Below are 13132 nucleotides of genomic sequence, written 5' to 3' on the forward strand. Positions count from 1 at the left end.
AATATAATCAACTAGCAAGTAACAGTTCATAGCTGTGGTTCATTGTTTTCACTGAAGAATACCTGGATTTTTGCAGCAGATCAGTTCAAACTCATTTTCACCTCGATTTTATATTCAGGTATGGACACAAAAATGTGTTTCCTGCTGCATGAATGCACTGATCTCTGTTTACAGTAAACAAAGCCCTCTAGTGACAAGCAGAACATCTTCAAATTACAGAGGAGAAACATGAGGAGAAAATGCAAATGAGCTGCTGATGATGCAACAGAGTCTCTAATTAACTATCTTAACAACAGTATACAGTGTTTTCTCTGTTGCAAAGGTATTTTTAGCATTTAGGAGTTTTTCACCTGGATTTTGTTGAACTGATTTTTCTTTTACCAAGTTTTTGATATTCAAAACAAACAATACATTTACATTCATAAAAATAAAAACTGACACTTATAGGCCTGACTCATAACCTATACTGTTTGTACTCAAGTCACTAACTCAATTCAGTTGGGCAATAACAGCAATAAGTTGCTGTATGTCCTGCCTTCTTGCTATTGCATTTGCATCTTTTAACCTATAGAACATTTTCTGACGTGTATGTTTATATATTCACTCAAAGGGCTTCAGCAGTAGATCCACCTTGACTTGAATTTACGATGATGCAATATATTCTTGTCCTCTTCGACTGTTTCTCTTTGTGGTGACAAATGTTATTAATGTGTCAATCAGTGATGGCAACCATGTGACAGCCTGCCTGTCCCCATGGACTTAAATTATTCATTTATTCTGACTGTCTTACATCCAGTTCCTGCCAATTACATGGTAGCCATCTCTCTCCAGGAGAACAGCATTTAAAGTGCTTTTGTTTTAAGGTACAGCAGCTGTAGGACCACCCTCTGGCACCCTTTGGCCTGAGGGGACTAATCTGAGTAAAGCACACATTCCCTCTATCCTCGCACACATAAGACACACCTGACAGACCAACACACACGCCAGGAGCATTAACTGCACTGCAACTTCATCCCTTATCCTCCTCCTGCTTAGAATTTTCCAGACTGAGTCCTCACCCAGAGCTCCACACTGTTAGCTATGGAATGCCTTTCATCGAGATTCGAGCATGCCGGACTTCCCTTGGACTGGACGTGTTCGGGTGGCGGGTGTCTTTGTGTGCGCTAATTAGAAGCAGCTTGGTCCAGCATGCCTATGCGCTCAGCGGATCCACTGAGAATGACCTCCTCCCCACCTCCCTTCATGGCACTCAACACTGTAAAAAATTAAATGTCTGGCAAGGGGCTTTTATCTAAGAGCCAAATTTCCTCAAGCTTTCTCTAGGATATTCATACATTATCATCATTCTCTTATTGGGCCTGCAGGTAATATTGCCTTTAGATATTTTCTTCTACAATTAAAAGGCCTCTAACAATTTTTTTCCCTATAACAGTTCTAAAACAAAGAGTGTCTTCTTTATTTGTTTTAAATAAGTTTTAAATAAGTTTTATAGGCATGTTTATTGTCCTAAACAAAATGGATGCTCAAAAACAGATTTTGGACCAGATGTTAAAAAATGGGAAAAACTTGTGTTGTCCTGACTTGGAACATTCATGCATTATGCTTAAGTGGTATAGTGACCCCCACTGCTAGCCTTGTAGTCACACAAGATAAATTACTTTTAAAGTGAAGTTAATGGCTTTTAAGGTCAGGGTTAAGGTTACTTTATTGTCTCCCACAGGAGAAAATTGTCTTGGATGAACGGAACTGCTGCATCAGACCAGATATTACAATAAAAAACACATTTAATAGGGACACATGTGACGCAAATTAGTCACAAAGCCATTCATGCTGTCACAACTTACAGGGATTTGAAGGCATACTTCTCAGAACATACATCATTTTTTGCAGTGTACAAAACACTAACCTTTTAAATGTATGAATAGCTATCACTGACCTGTGAAGCACATTACATTACAAAGGGTGTTGCTGGGGAATGGTTGCGTTGTCATGGTATTGCTGTATGCAGCAGATTTAATTATTGATATTAATGACATTTTCTGCCAAAAGAAGAATGGCCTTTTCAGAACATTTGTTGTACTGGAGCGATTAATCTGTGGACTGCAAACTACCACAGTGATGGAGACTGTCCATATGGTAAAATTCGAATGAATACTTCTACAGGAAGTTTCTGTAATGCATTCAAATATTAAATCTTAATCAACTCATTAAAACGCAATCTAGTGTGCGCTCACTCAATTCCCCTAGCCTGAAGGAGAACATATTGTTATCAAAGAGCCGACAGAATAACAATTAATTGCGCATCCTTATACACTGCAAATTCCAAGTCATCCGATTCGGGTTAGTGCAAGGGGGCTGCAATCACAAGAATCTTGGAAAGGGTTGAAAAAAAAAAAATTACAAACCACAAAAGGCACTTTTCCTTTTGTAGGTCAAGATTTGCAGGTTTTATGGGCTGTATCTGGAGACAAATATTTTACTAACCGACAACAGTGTGTTGGAAAACATCTTGAGTGCAGAGAGGCTTTTGGACGCATGAGGCTGTGAGCTGTGACGGAATTTGTCTGGATCCCTCTTGTCCACGCATTACTGACCAACTTGAGCCAACAAGAGAGGTGGAGGGAGGAGGGATAAGAAAGCTAGAAAGAGAGTTGGGAGAGTTAAGAGAATGTACTGCAAAACAGCGGCACCCTAGTTTTAATTGGGAGAGCTTTGACATTTTTCCGAAATGAAACAACAGGGAAACAGGAAATGCAATTACACCCACAAAGAAATGTGTCAAACAGGTTGCAAGCTCTCTCGCCACGCAGTCTCACTCTTCTGTAATGAACAGTTCCTGTAGCCAAAGGACCTGAGGGTGGCTTGTTTCACAAAAGGTGTGAAGTGAAGCCTCTGTGCTGTGAGGTTTTGAGAGAGACGGTGCTCCCCAGGCTTGGCGAGAGTGAGATAAATAGTGAAAGGCTATGATAGCTTTAACAGACCTTACCATCTGGGCCTGTTGTGTGAAAGACACAACATTAGGACGATACTGAAGTTGACAATGAATCTACCTGATGTGCTGCAATTCATTCCTGGTGTTAAAAGCTCCTTTAATTAATGTAAACATGTCATTTGGCAGGTGATGTATATTAATAGCCGGCCAAAAGAGATACAGATTAGGCAAAAATGGCTTTGTGAGGGTCACTGAAAGATCCTCAATAGCCATTGTGAGTACTGTATAATTGTCTCTTATCTTAAAATGGCATGTTGTGTGCTGGGATAATGAGCATCTGCCACTCAGACGATTTCAACACAAATGTCATGGTGATGAATGAGAAGGTTCGGCGATGATAGTGGTGCTAATGGGACCTTCTTCACAACCCGCAGTTGTTGTTGTTTATTGGCTTTTCCAAACAGACTAACAGACTTGCTTAAAATTTAAACCATTTGACTTAATGTTTGGTTTTACTTAATAGTCCTTACTACACTGTAAATAAGTAAGTTTAAATGGTAGTAATTACATTTTTTTACTTTATATATATATATAAATATATATATATTTGTCTGCATCAGCGTTGTAAAGCACAAAATGTATGGTTTTCTCATGATACTTCCTATATTCTATTTGTCCGATACTTGACCTTGTTCCATCCATCCATCCATTTTTTTCTGCTTATCCGGGTTCAGGTCATGGTGGCAGCAGGCTAAGCAAGTTAGTCTGCTTTTACTCTCAGTGGCCACGTCTTCCTGCTCTTCCTGGAGGATCTGTGGGCCCAGATCACTCCGCAATGTCATTCTTTTGGTCATTACCAGAAGTTCATAACCATAGGTCAGGGTTGGATGGTAAATCGAGAGTTTCGCCTTTAGGCTCAGCTCCCTCTTCACCACAACAGTCCAGTGCGGTGTCTGCGTTACTGCTGATGAAGCACCAAACTTGTGTTCCAACATACCCTGACTGGTAAACAAGATACTTGAACTTCTTCACTTTAGGGCAGTGACTCACTCTCAGTCTGAACCCTTACGGAGAGGCATGGATTAGGGAAACCAGGGCTGCCTCCTGGACCCAGACATGAGAGCGCGCTTGCATGGCTGGATGTAAGAATAAGGTGTGTTGCTCACCGGATGGCAGGTGAATGTGGGGGCTTTAGTGTGCTGAAGAAGAGATTCATTTCATGTTTGTATGGTCGTGCATGTAAATGATCAGTATAAATCCAATAGTGATGTCACATTTTGCGGTTTGAACATAATTTTAATTTTCTCTCACTGCTGGAGAGAACGGCAACATGCCAAAAGTTACAAATTTCAACTTTAATGTGTAGTATAAGATGAATTGAACAGTGCAACTCCCCTCAGATAAAAAGCATTAAATGTCCTTTCATCATTGTCTCAGCATGTCATCATATTCATTTTTATTCAGATATATTCCTATTATCTCACACTACCTTCACCACTTCTATTTTAAACAGACACAATATACAGTATATACAATATATTTATATTTATATATCTTAAGAAGATTTAATCCAAGTGAAATATTGCAGGTTGGTGTTACTCAGTAATATCAAAGTCCTTATAAATTGTCTCTGGATGAATAACTTAAATTATTTCTTGTTCACACTTTAATAATTGTGTCAGCGTTCAATTTTGCTCTAATTTATTATCATTGCTGCATCTTTGCTCTGCTGCGCGGCTTGAAAAGGCCAGGAAACGCTCGTTAGTCTTTCCTTGTCAGGTCACACAGTCGGGAGGGAAAAAAGCTCCTGGTCGGTGCACACAGATGTGATATAGCGATCTTTCCACATGATATAGTGTTGCAATCAGTCAGCACGTGCTACAACCCTATCATCCAACTCCAGTGCTACAGGAAAGATCTGCTTTGATATTTTCCAAATGAGTGGAACTTGGTGTCACAAGGGCAACAGCTTACAAGGCTGATTCACAGTCTGCGATACATGTAATCACTGTTCGCCTGGATTTACAGTTTCCCCCGGGGTCGCATCACCAGAGTTAGCCCCTCTCTCGCTCTGTGGGACACCCAGGAAACATCTGGAATTGCCATAGGCTAAATTCTGCTCCAAACAAGGAATCATCAGCCATTTTATGAGTATGTGTATCACGCTTTTGAGCCGGGAGTTTGATCAAAGTCTGGCTCACTTTGTCTAAGTCCCCCACCCGTAGGCTTTTCATCACATCACAAGGACAGGGAGAAGCCTTGAAAGAGTGAGAATCTGAGTGATTAAAGGAGTAAGGCAAAGACACAACATGCCACTGCTACCAGACAAAGAAAAAAAAAGTATCTACAGAATGAGTGTTTTTCAGAAAAGATATGATGCCCACATATTGGGTTTTAACAGCTTTGAGGAGCCCAAGGGTCACCCAACACAGTGAACACGTAACTGGCCTTGTAAACCTTTAACTTGAGTTTCGAAAAAGAAAAACATCAAAATTGCAGCTGCATGTTCTTTTCTATAGGAACATCATATCCTTGAGTAAAAAATCTTGTCTGTAAAATGTCAGCTTTTGAAGAACTACAAAAAAAAAAACAACCTTGTTTTGAGCTTTACCACCATGTATTTTTAACTTTATCCAGTTGGACTTGAAAGGGCTCGAGGTTGGGTTGAATTTTCTTCCTTAATCCCTCTATAAACGTTTAAATGTGAAACTCACCAATACTGGAGAAGGAACTTTTTTAAAAAGTGAACAGCAAATGTTAATGCAGCTTATTAAAGAAATCTATGCCCACGCTTTCTGTTTGACTTTGTCTAGCCGAGTTCAGAAGGATATATCTAAAGTTAATAATGAAAGTTTAAGAGAAGAGAATCTCATATAACACTAATCTATTTTCCATATGAACTCTAATGCACCGCTCTCCTCTTTTTCCCACGTCAGGAAGTTTTCTGACATCCCATCATGCAATTATCCAGTCTTTGCACTCCCTATTTGGGTATATCACCTTCTACACACTTATGCCATAGTTCACTCTTTTTTTTAATTTTTTTTTTTAACCCACCACCTCCCTTTCTCCTCCCGAATGACATCAGACATCACATTCCTGCTGTCCTCTCTAGAAATATGAAATACAATCCAGCTGTGGTGTTTCAACACAACCTTGAACTGTGATCATGACTTCATTGCACTGTTGCAGAGCCAAATATGTTGCACAAGCATTCCATTGCAGTATAACTAATGTTTTTCTCTCTCTTACCACAGTGGCAATATGAGAATCTTCAGTCACTCAACTGCAATGTTAATGGGGATAAAGTGTAGAGGTCGACCTTTCCAAGTTTTCCGGTGCTGGTATTTCCGCCTTCATTTTAAATCTGGCATTTAAAATTATTTATATATATATGCAAGTCAGCAAATAGCATTAACTTTATCCGCAATCTTAACATCGATGGTGAATCAAAATGCTTTCTCTGCCTACGTCTCGGATGGCTTGGTGTCACGATTATCTGTTCAGCATAGTTCATTGGTTTCCTCTATTCTGCCTAAGAGAACAACAATTTACTGACCACAGCATGCAATGGGTCAGAATATACTCATGGAGTACAAGTCACAGCCTTTTGTGCTTGTATACTATGAATTTTTAATTCAAACAGATAACAAATTGAAAATTAAATTTTTTTCCCCGTGTTTTAATAGTAGATTATGTTTTGAATACAGCCCTAACAACTATACAACCACTGCACAACTTTGTGCAGCTTAATCAGTTTAAAGCTACAATATGCAAGTTCTAGAAATCAAGTTAATGCTAACAAGAGACTCAAAAGCAAACCACCCCGCTCTTCATCCTTTGGTGTTCTCTGATTGGTTAGAAAAAAGTTGCACACTGTAACTTTAAGATGTACTTTGAGCCTCATGTTAGGCTCTGCTGTGATTTGAGGCTACTACTCGATGTAATCACATATACATTCATACAAGATTTAAAAAAATCTAAAGAAAATTAAGTTAAACTAAACTGCTATAAACTAGCTATATCATTAGCTTTTTTTTTTCAAGCAGCTCAACCATGTGCATCTAAATCTACCTCTAATATTAAAGAAAACTGTTTTATGCAGGCTGTTGTATCATCTGTGTAACTGAAGTATCATGAATAGAGAAACGGTCATGCACTGGAATAAATTCACTAATGTTAACCCTGTTTTGACAAAAAAAAAATCAAACTTAGATAATAAAGTTAAAGCATTTAGAATAAAAACATTGGGATCAGTGATCGGTCATTAGGTGCGCACATTCACAGTTCATTCATGTCTCTGTCTGGCTGATGATTGGTCGACTGAACGTATTGCTGCTCTGTCCCACTCTATGAACAGTCAGTCCAGAACTTACTGCACATTCACTGAGAAATACTGGCGACTCCCTTCAAGGAGAGGAGTTAAGTTCTGTCCAAAAAGTCATGAGACATGTTGCTAGCTGCTTTTTTGAAAAAAAAGTTGCTAAATTTGTCTTAAAAGTGACCAAATCTAGTGAGAAAGTCACTAAGATGGCAACACTGAGTGTCACTGCTGTAAATGCCTCCTGAGGACATAATAGAACACTGTTTGCACCAATTCATTTTGAAAGAATAATGGCCAATGGGGAAACTCCAACACACGGCCGGCCAACCAATGGTGTAACTTCATCACTCAGCTGCTCAGTCAGTCAGTCACTCAGTCAGTCACAGACATCTGCAGTTATAATGCCGGCCCTGCTGTTGTAGTCCAGCCAGAAAGTGAAAGCATGGTGAATGATGAAGGTTCATATGGCTTCTGTGCAGGTGCGCTTGTTAAAGTCAAAATGTTCTATAAAAGGGAAATCTTGATTTAAAATCTTCAGTGAGTGAGACGTAGATCTGTCTCTGAGGATTCAGCAGTACTGACCTCTGAACTGTAAAAATGCAACACAGAAAGAAAGAGAACAGTGCTACTGGGATACATTAGCTTGATTTTTATAGCTTTTATTGATCCATTTCCTATGTTCTGTCACGTTACATTAGCATTTTGCCATTGTGTAAAACTACCTATTAACATTTCTGAAACTTCCTGTTCAGTCTCTGTATTGCAGCACCAAAGCTCTTCAGTAATACAGCTCAAGTTGGAAAACAGATGTCCTTAACTTATATTGTCAGAAAATCAGGTATTGTTCTTTTATGTTCCCCCAACAGACCCAAGACAGAACATCTTGTACTGTGTACGCTTATTATCTTAATACCTATATTTGGCTCCTTACCTTCCTCTCCCATCTCATGAGAGAGAAAAGTGGATTTATTTGCTCTGCAAAATCAATAATCGACTTTCACCCGAATTCACCTGCACAGCCCATTTATGTTTTGTCTTTTATAATTTGTCACAACTTGCTGTGGGTATAGCAATTACCCAACAGGAACAAGCTGCCAAGAGTTCTTAATTATCTGTCAAGAGAATAACTCCAGCACAAGTCAATCACAAGGCTCTAAAGCTGATCTGTTTTTGTATAGGTTTGTAAATGCCTTATTAATATTATATCCACAAAGGCATTAATGTAAATTGCATGTCATTTTAATCAATCTCAATTGTGCAAATGTGAAATATGGAAAAAACAAAACTATGTATTTAGAAGTGTGGCATGCATTGATCCTTTTTGCATCAGTCATCTGAGGGCTGTTGACATCATTGACTGCTCTCCCTAGTGGGTGTCTGATATGAATGTCAATCCAGTGACTCTTGGGAAATTAAATGCTTAGTACTGCTCAGCTATAGGTTGACAAGGTGGTCTAATGGTTACCAGTACCCTAATGGTGCAAAGGCTACAGGTTTGAATTCCAAACATGCTGTGCAAGGCATTCTGTTGAGGGGTCATGGAGCAAGACCCTTATCTTCTCAGTCATTGTAAGCTCCCCTCAATAAGAGTTCAGCTCAGGGATAATGCAGTATGCTCTCGCTCTGTCTCAAGGGTGTTATTGTTTCTCAGCTCAGACTGTCTTTAGTTTTATTGATGCTTGCAGTGCTTCTGTCTTTGCTTCCACCAGTAAGACATTTTCACAATAGAATACTATTGTTGAGCCAAGCGAAAGCAGCGCAATGTCATCATTCATCACTTATATTGGTGTTTAGAATTCAAAATAGGTATTCTGTTATTACTTTTCCGACTTTTTGGTCGATATTTCCTCACAGGTACAGTACTTAACTGGGCCAGTATGAGAGTTCATGCATCACTTTGTCAGCGCAAGAGTCAATTTTGTAACGTTACTTGCTTGAACAAGAGGCCATTAAGTTGACAGTCCAATCAATCAATCACAACAACAGAAATTATGCTGTTACAGTCACCTGTGCCTTCCTGAAACAGAGAAACATGGGGATTTTTAGTGATTGGACTGTTAGGATACAGAGGGCCCTACCATTTCAGAAATGTATTTTCCGCTGTCTTGTTGATCGATTCCTCTCTTTCTCAGTAGTACCCCCTGTCTAGACAGAAAGCATGTCTGACACATTTTTCATGTGCATGTCACACACAACAGATATGCTCTAATCTATGCAGTTGTCTGCACTGGCTCCGTACAGGCTCATGTCTTAGCTGCGTCTCATGGGTATAACCGTGACCTGAAGCCTGTATTTACGCTTTGAGTCTGTTTTCCTCCATTTTACGTGCGTAACTACAGTCATTGTGTATTGGGCTCTGAGCGCTTCCAATACACGGGTGACCTACGCTCAACACTACCTGAATGCTCCCGGTGTAGACACACAGATGGAGCACTCACTGCTGCTGCTGCTGCTCTGCTGAGGTGCTGCTCATGCTACGCTTGCTCTCTAGACGAGGTCTTAACTGCAACATTAGAGGCTAAGAGTAAAGGCTTAAAATATTTATTAATACTTTATAGATCAGTTATAAGCCACAGAACAACTTTTGGATTGCCTATTCAAATTTTGAAAGTTTAGAGTGTATGAGGTCTTAGAATATTATGATGGAAGTATATGATGGCCATTCCCATGCTCAATTAGGTCTCATAAGTTCTTGCAGCAATCTAACCATTTTTGATCACTCAAGAATTGAGAACAATGATTAAAAATTCCTCCATTAAGACGCCAAGACCTTGAGGAACACCATAGAAAACTTCATGCTTTGATTTGGTATCAAAAACTGTTGACATTTGGAGATTTCTGTAAGAATTGCATTTTTTGGCGATTGGTTGGCACTTCTGTTGTGGAAATTGCTCAGAAACCCCCTTATTGTCAATATACCTAGGAAAGCCATACATCTTCTGAATGCCCTAGGTCTCAGGTTTGTGATTGTAAACTTTTCAGAGGCTGTGATTATCCTAAAAGTCACAATAGGTCATTATCTACAGTGAGGTCAAGTTTCAAAAATGGTCTCACTACAATGAAATACTACTATGGGGACTAACATCATATCACACATGAGTACAACTGGGCTCACTGAATCCACAAGAGTCTCAGCTTTCCAGTCAAACCATATTTATGCAATTCCAAGACTGTTTAGGGACCCCAGTGTACAGAAATATTCAAGTACACCATTTTTAGAAGAGGTGGAAATAACACATTTATACTGCAGGCAAAAAAACGGCATGGTTTTTGCCACAAGACTGCATGGGATTAGCATAAAGTGGGTATGTCTGTAAAGGGGAGAGTTGTGGGTAACAATAGTACACATTTTCATTCAGATATCTTGAGGTGAGAGGTCAAGGGACCCCTTTGAAAATGGCCATGCCAGTTTCTCCTTCGCCGAATTTTAGAGCTTAGAAAAAACTTTAGAGTGCTATTTAGCCCCCTTCCTGACAAGCTATCATGACATGGTCTTCTAATTTCATATGATGCCAGTATCTTCACTGAGCCCAGTGTTCTTTGGGAGTTTAAGAGGTTAATAAGCCCCCAATTATGCAGTTATAAATGCTAATGAGTAATTAATAAAAGGTCATTGGTGTCTCACTTTCTAATGAGCCCGACAGCAAAAGTTGGCAAGTCATCTGTGATCATAAATGCTATAAGACTAAGTCATTAATAAAGGGTTCTAATTGAAATCTGCAGTTGTAAATTTTAATAAGATGGTCTACATCCTTTTCCCATAAGGTCAGAGGTCAAAATGTCCAATGGGAGGGTCCTCCCAATGAACTAAAGAGCTAAAAAGACAACACAAGTGCAATGCTGGAGAAGAATATCCGCAAAATTGATTTTTCACAACCTTGTAACCCAAAAGTTGGCTTATAACAGCTCTATAAAGCATTTCTCCATGATTTATTAACACCTTGTCACCAGTTTGCATCCAACAAAGCAACACATTTTTACATTTTCTATTAACCTCTTCATATCAGAAGTCTAAAAATGTAGGACCTGCTTGCTTTGTAGTGTTAAAATTAAGAATTGGATCTATAGATTGGTTGGTCAAATCTGGATAGGGGAAGTGCATATGTATTACCTCCCTGAAAAAAACAAAACATCCTTGTAGTGTAATTTAGAGAGCACTTACCGACCACCTGCTCGTGTACAGCTGCTCAGTAGCCAACAGAAGAAAACTAATTGCTGCAAAGTTCCTGGGTGTGAATATATGCAAGTCAATGAATGAGAAGCAGGGTGCTGCTAAAACCAGCATGTGGGCTGGGGAAAATGTTCCAGGAAGAATAAACATAAAGATGCATGGGTAGATAAATGGATAGAGATCTGCATGGATCTTTTGACTCCAAGCCAAAACAAAACAAAATCACATCCTTCCCCATGTGTCCTGTGCTATCACCCTTTTAGCTTTATGACAGATGTGGCACTTTGACAATCAATTCCAAGCTGGCGTCCCCCTGTTTATCAGGAGGCAGGGCACTCTGGTCCCCATTCACAGTATTGATGGTATGACCGCAGAGGACTCTAATCTCCTTCTATGACAGGTCTGTGACGGCGGCCTGTAAATCATCCTTTGTAGGGAGGATACAGATCTCATGACATTCAGTACATGCACGTGTGCTCGTTTACAGGAAATACATCCTTTTTTTTTTTTTTTTTTACTGATTTTTCAATGAAAAATATCCAGATGTTTTAAAAGTAGGGATTTGGTAAAACCAATTTTCATCTGAATTTTATGTACTCATGAGTCTGTTGTGTTTCCAGCTGCAAGAAGCTGCAGATCACCACCTCTCGGGATGAAGAGAGCTTCAATCCTCTGATAATAGAATTGAAAGAAAGCTAAAATAGATAAATCATAAACGGTTTAACCACAGACTTGTGTTGCAAATTGGATTTTTAAAATCTCATTTCCACCCAGAGTTTTGGGTTATTTTATATTTTAAATCTGATTTTCACTTTAATTTTCCAACTTTGTAATACTTTTTAATAATCCAAATAAACACAGATACGCCTCCAGATTTGTTTTTTAAACAAAAACTGAAAATAATCAGCCCTATAGTGTGCCAACTTTTCCATGTTGCATGTGCTTCCCACATTTCACTTCATTGAAATTTAGAATTAAATTCTCCTAACTTTCAACATCTTTTTTGTGGACTCACTTGAGGTATATTTCAAAAGTCGTATAAATTGCTCAATATTAGCTATTGCTTAATAGTATGAATCCACATGTCTGTGGATGTGTGTTAAAAGCCTTAAACATCCTCTCTCCTCTCTTTCTTCACCCCCTTCATTTCCTTCTGGGACAACAAAGACTATGTCTCTATGCACAAACACACTACTTGCAATTCTCTTTTGTCTCTCGCGATTCATTTCCTTGTTTTTCCCCTTCACTCTCCATCTATTCATCTCACTTCAGAGAACTTAATTTCTGTTTGTCCCTCCTTTCACCTCAGTGTCTTGCTCTGTCTCCGGGGAAGTGTATCTTAAGTCTTAGGGAGCGGCTCCACTTCAGCATTATAAGAAGACTTGAATGCCATGCCACAAGCCAATCCACCGTCAGCTCTGGCTGGAGGGCCGCTAAGGGGACACTACACCGCCTGACAAGTAAATAAGCCACTTGGGAACTTATGGAGTGCCTCCCTGGAGAGATGGAGGGTGAGGAGACAAAGAGAAGAGGCCAAGAGAGCAAGCTTAATGGAAACACTATATTCTGCCACCCAGGAGACCCCATAACCTCCCAGAAAAACCCCACCATTATCAACTCATTAGCTGTAAAATTGAAGGATTTTATGGATCAGAAATGCATACTCTACACAAAGGAAGTATTGTCTTTTGCCAAAAAGGCACTT

Source organism: Thunnus thynnus, chromosome 9, assembly GCF_963924715.1.
Source record: "Thunnus thynnus chromosome 9, fThuThy2.1, whole genome shotgun sequence".
Lineage (NCBI taxonomy): Eukaryota > Metazoa > Chordata > Actinopteri > Scombriformes > Scombridae > Thunnus > Thunnus thynnus.